At 36.4% G+C, this 6,404-nt stretch overlaps 1 pseudogene; it reads left to right on the forward strand.

The window, feature by feature from the left end:
* Window positions 1-777: 777 nt before the first annotated feature.
* On the forward strand, window positions 778-6,165 carry LOC149180452 (uncharacterized; annotated as a pseudogene).
* The last annotated feature ends 239 nt before the right edge of the window (window positions 6,166-6,404 follow it).

The following is a 6,404-nucleotide window of genomic DNA, read 5'->3' on the forward strand; positions in this document are numbered from 1 at the left end:
CATGACTTCACAAAGAATTCATGTTTGAATTTCTCCAAATAATTAACTCAAGATGAATTAGTAAATTATTTTTCAAACAGCTGGTGAGACTAAATTCGAATTTTAATTCTCAATTTTAATTCAAGGACAAATTAAAATTAGAATATCCTGAAATCCTATCTTTAGCAATGCTATTTTTAGCATTTCTATTTTTAGAATTTCTTGTTGCTATTTTCAACATGAGAAACGGACAGCACCATTGTGTTCGTGGCATCGAGAAATGTTAAAACCATATAAAATTTGTCAAAATCTGACAAAGTGGAAATTCGGCCCTCCTGCAAAATTCAGCCTCGAACTGCGTGCACTCCCTCCTCTTTCTGCCTGGGCACACAAATAAACTACGTTTAAATATAAATTGTGGTGGCGGATTTCTCAATAAGTCTATTGTGGTGCAGTGGTTATGGATCCAAATATTGTGAGGAGGTCGGGCGGTCATACCCCGCCTCCTCCCTTTTTTTTACATAACAAAATGTTAAATTAAGGATTGGTTCATGTTGGACCCACCTTGGGCTGCTTGCCCACCCCACCTCTGTCGGCTTCGTCGCATTTATTTAGGCGATGTTTGGCGTGTGTCGGGATTGTGTCCATGCCCCAAGGGCCAACCCTACCCAAAACTCCGCGCCATGGTGTTTTTCCATTATGAGGGTTGTGGGGTGGCGAGGTCATGGTCACCCACCCTGTTATGTTGGTTGTTGGTTCCGTGGGAGGGGTCGAGGGTTGTGCCCCGCCCCTCCACCAATGTATATTTCTGTTATGGTACAGGTTGTGGTGGCAGGGTTGGTGGCCCGCCACCCTTTTTTTATATATTTTTTTTGTTTAAATAAAATAAATTGCAGATTTTTTGAAAATTTGGATTTTGACCAAACGAGTCATTTTATCCAGGTGACAATTTCGCTGAAATCTGGCCAGAGTTGGCCAGATTCCGTCTACCGGAAAAATTCTAAATTGTGCCTTCATTAATCCTGCCAAACCATCAAAAAGTCAACAACTTTGACTACCTCTATCTCCTTCATTTGGACTCGGATTGGAGTGTTGTTGACACCATTGGAATCAGGGCGATGAGCACTTCGATCTGATGTCAAGTTCATCGTCTTCCCGCCAATTTTAATTTTGAGCCTTTTTCATGCCACTGGTGTCTAGAGATCCTCCTGGATCAAAATGTGCCCTTCCCTTTGAGAGTACTGATTAAATGATTTCCCAATAAGAGAAAGCCACAATAGTAGCCTTCCAAATAATTGAGGCATTTTGACAAGAACTTTGTTGAATATTTTATGCAATCTTCTATTGAGTCAAGCTCAATGTACTTCTGAATTATCACTTGACACCATAAACCTTTTCTCATTATTAACTTGTAGATTCTTTTAGCAAATAGAGATTTGGAAAAAAAAATTAGGACCCAACCTCCTATATCCTTGGGTGTTACTAATTTTTTCTATTTAATTCCTTGGAATGCCTTTTTTATCTTGATGCCTAGACCATAAGAACATATAAATAGTTCTCCTCCAGTACTCCATTCACCTTTTCATATAAAAGTTGTTGTCATCCAACACATTTGTATTGCTTCAATCATTGATTTTACTAATATAACCTTGACATCCTTGGACAACCACAGTTATGTCAAACAGAGAGCCTCCTTTCTACCTTGTGCAATAAACCATTCCCAATCTTTCTTGATTTTACTAATATAATCTTGACATCCTTGGACAACCACAGTTATGTGAAACAAGGAGCCTCCTTTCTACCTTGTGCAATAAACCATTCCCAATCCTTCTTGCCTTAATCATTTGGCTTTAGATAAAATCATAAATACTTCAATCCCTTTGAAACTCAATCTATTGATAAGGATACAACTCAGATAAATATCTAACATCGTTATCATTGATTCCAAAGAAAGAAATTGTAGGCTTCCTATTTTTTTCCTCAATTTTGTTGCTATACAGTACAAATCAAGGATTTCCTTCAATTTGGGATGACATTTTGTTGTTACATATGGAACCAAGAAAGATTCTATTAAATTGAAGGAAATCCTTTATTTGTATTGTATAGTAGCAATGTTATTCTGGGAGGGGTGATGTATTGTCATAATTGATGTGTATATGTTGTTATTTTCACCAAATGGTTGTTAATTTAGGCTTCTTGTACTTAATGAGATATTTGAGGTTAGAGGACCTTAGGATGTGCGAAGGTGATAACAACTATATAGTTCACAGAACTAAGAACTAGAATTATTACATCTGTTGGGTTTAGATTTTAGATAAATAATATTTCAGCTTGTGTGATGTAAGAGGGTGCTCTCGAAGTCAATTATGTTCTCCTTTCTTCGTTAATTTGAGATTTTATCAAGTTTCAAATCTAGGGATGACCACATTATAGGAACACTCTGATAGAAAGTAATCAAATCAGTGAAACATGCAAATAGTCATGGTGTTTAGAAACTGGATATGGCATCTACATTTTAAAATTGTAATATTAATTCTATACTTGCTTTTTTGAACATCGACGCTTGTTTGACCTAACATTTCTATAGGTTGAAGCTGAATTGGCACTTTTAGCCCATGAAAATGCACGTCAGTGGTTTGAAATAAAGAAAAAACAAGCCAGCAAACAGAAAAACACAATAGCTGCATACGCAAAGGATTTTAAACTTGCAAAGAAAAAGACACAACAACAGTTGTCACTGGTATGAATTTACGTTGTTTATAGTACCAAAAATAATCTAGTTTTTTGTCTCATCTTTTATTTTGTTCTAATTTTATTGAAAGAACAAAAGTATCTTTGGCATAAGACTATTGAGATTTCAACACGGTGATGATGGTTCACTGCAAAAGCAATGCTTAGTTATTACTTATTTGCAGCAATTCAATATAGTGATTAAGCACTCGAAAGGAAGCACAAACAGTGGCATATTTCTTATTGCAACCACCAACATTCAGATTGAGTCTTGACAATATTTAGGCAATGTCCAAACTTTGGTGTGTTTATGTAGTCTTGTAGAACTCTATGATAAACTACTTGATGAAGAGTTCATTGAATACCTACTAAAGGACAGATTTCAGTACAAGTTAACCTATTTCTGTCTTACTTAGAAAGATCACTTATCTGCAATTATCGCATTAGGATCATAAATCCAAGATTTTAGGACACTTAGGAGCGAAGAAGATGACTATGAATTTGAAGATGTATTTCTATTGACCGATGTGGTGTAGTTGGTAAAATTCATGAGAGGCTGAGAAAATATTTTCCACTTCCACTCCTGAGTAGACCATGGGAGTTAGTTTCAATATCATTATGTCCATTTTTCTAAAATGGTCCATAACTACGATCAGATAGTCATCACCTGAAAAGGTTTAAGCATGGTAAGGAGCTTATCAGAATGGCACAGGCTTCCTTGGAAGGTCACAGTTTTACAATGCTTTAAAGCTAGTAATAGTAGCATAGAGTGGTCGTGAGTTGACACAAGATATTATGAGGGCAGCTTTGTTTGGACCAACAACATTTCAAATTCCCGCACCTAAAATTTCACCAACCACTACAGCTACACCATCTCCTGTTCTTCCCTCAGTGGGCATTGGAGGTCCCACGATACAACCAAGTGTGGGAGCTACTCAACTGTATGTGCCTCCATGAAATAATCAGTTTTTATGGCCATGTATCTCCACCAACTATTCCAACACCAACCCCTTTGCAGGGAGCTTCCATGGGAATTCCTGGAGTTGGTACAACAGGTCAACAACCACAAATTTCTAGTGGTTTGGCAGAGTGGCCAGTTCAAGGATTGATGGACCAACTTTCGTTGCACCTATTAGCGATGTTTCTGTTGCGCAGGGTGTTCAAATTAGGGGGAATGCTCCCTTGTCACTCAAGCAAGATGGTCTCTGGAAAGCAAGTTCATCTTTTCAAGGAGGGTTAATTCCATCAGTACCATCAAAACCCCTACAAGATAACATAAAAATTAAAATCCAGCTTGTCTGTAGGACTAAATGATGTTAAAGGCTTGTCTGCTGATGGAATGGTTTTTCTTAAGATTCAATTTTTGGTGGAGATGTTTTTTATGCTACCCCCTCTCAATCTAAACAGATTGTAGCTTCCCAGCCTCTGTATTCAGTCAACAATGCTTCATCTTCTATGGATCTTTACCAACATCAGTTGCACCTGCTCCAGCTCTCGCTAAGCAGAATCAGCTAGATAAATCACAGAGCACATCAATTGTGCCGGTATCTATTGGAGTTGGTGCAACAACTTCAAGCCTAGGAGGAAATGCCCAACTGTCTTGGCCAAGGATGATGCAGTTTGATGCTCAAAAGTATACCAAGGTTTTCTCTGAGGTGGACATCGAGAGGGATGGAAAAATCACTGGTGAACAAGCTCATGATCTTTTCCTAAGCTGGAAGCTTCCAAGAGGTATTGAAGAGACAAATGAGAATATAAAATTGATGATTATTTCTATGTCATTTGACTGAAGTGTTGGATTAATTAATTCGTTATGTGAGTTTACGCAATATCTTCATGGTTGTTGGCTTATTAAAATTTGAATTTAATGTAACATTTTTGAAGGTTGATATAGACATGTTGGTGGACACACGAAACTTTTCTAAAGGTTCTCAATTTTGTATGAAAGAATAAATTAGTGGGCCTATGAATTTCTTAATGCTCATTTCATTATGTGTTTTATGATGTTTCAATCAATAATGCTATCATAATAGCTAGCCATTAGATATTTTGGTTCCATCATTTGAGGATTGAAATCCATGTTATCATTGACATATCTATAAATATCTATCTTTAATGGAGACTTTGAAGGAAATTTTGTCTGACATTGCCACACAGGGGCTTCACTCAATGAACCTTGAACATATCACATGTGTTCATGGCATATTAAACGATACCCTTAATTTGACTACGTATTGGAAAATACCTATAAAAATCACATTATTTAACCCCCTACTAATACAAACCCAATACACCTTCACAATTTTAAAACCCCTACTTTCACTAGATATTGTAGGTATCCATTTTTTCATTAACGTTTTTTATACCCCTTTATATTTTTTCATTAACTTTGGACTCCACTTTTTGTACCTACTAATATCAAAACCCTTTCCCCCCTATATATCCCCCAATATATTATGTCATTTTTTCCTCAATAAATATCCACCAATATGAACCCACGTGCTATGGTATTGCTCCCAAATTGAAGCCCCTGTGCATTTCCATCACACTATCCTAACTTTAATTTATGGTGTTCTTTTGGGTGCATCATGTAGAGGCTTTAAAGCAGGTATGGGATTTGTCTCACTAGGATGGGGACATTATGCTTTCTCTAAGGGAGTTCTGCATTGCACTCTATTTGATGGAACGATATAGATAAGGTTATCCCCTTCCTCCAATGCTTCTTCCTGGTATCCAGATTGATGAAGCACTAAAGTCTGGAGTTGAAGTGAAAACTACTACACAACATTCAGTTGCGTTCAGTGGAATGCCTTGGCAGCATAACCCAGGTATTTTTCATTTTTACTACAGTTTTCTGAAAAAATACATGTGGTTGAAATTCACACTTTCATTTCATTTTGTATTCAAGTCTTGTAAATACAAGTTTGTGCATCAGTTGTTTTTTTAAATAGATGCAATTATATTTTGATTTCTTCAAAGTTGGTAATTGTTTATCAGATTTTTTATAGTTGTACCATTCACTGGAAGAATATATGTTTGTTTGGTTAATGTTTTTTGGTTGGTTGTGGTCCATTAAAAGTGAACTTGGGTATGGCACTTTAACATAACATAGGCTTAGAACTGCATGCAGTCATGGTTTCTTGGTCGGGTATGCATGGTGTTGTTCTTGGAAATATGCTAGGGAAATTTCAAACACCTAGAAGTGGACTGAATACTGAACAATGGGTTTAGCAGAAGTCCCGAGTGCCAGTTTTGGAAATGAATTTTGTAAATCCGCTAAGTCAGGATGAGCAAAACACTTTGAAATCAAAATAGAATGATGTAGAAGAAACAAAGAAAAAGGTATTCTTACAAATATCTCTCTTCAGCAATTTCTTTGTTTTCAGTGGATTTTTCACACTAATAGTGACAAAAGGTATCAAGGGAAATCTGAGTTTTTATGGACTTATACATTGATGTTCCCATGTAAGTAGATATAGCTTATTATTTCACAGTATTGACTAGATATTGCAGCCCTTATTGTATTCATTGATGCATAGTTTGAGATGTTCTTGTTGCACAGTTGGGTTGGAAATGCATGGTATTTAAGAGTAGTAAAATATTTGGTAATGTGCATATCATAGCTACAACTTTAATCAACAATTCATTAAATAAAGATGACCTTAAAGGGAACTTTAACTCATGCATGCTTGGAT

Source organism: Pinus tabuliformis, chromosome 3_2, assembly GCF_031772625.1.
Source record: "Pinus tabuliformis cultivar Carrire ecotype Pingquan chromosome 3_2, CPIR1, whole genome shotgun sequence".
NCBI classification, from domain to species: Eukaryota; Viridiplantae; Streptophyta; class Pinopsida; order Pinales; family Pinaceae; genus Pinus; species Pinus tabuliformis.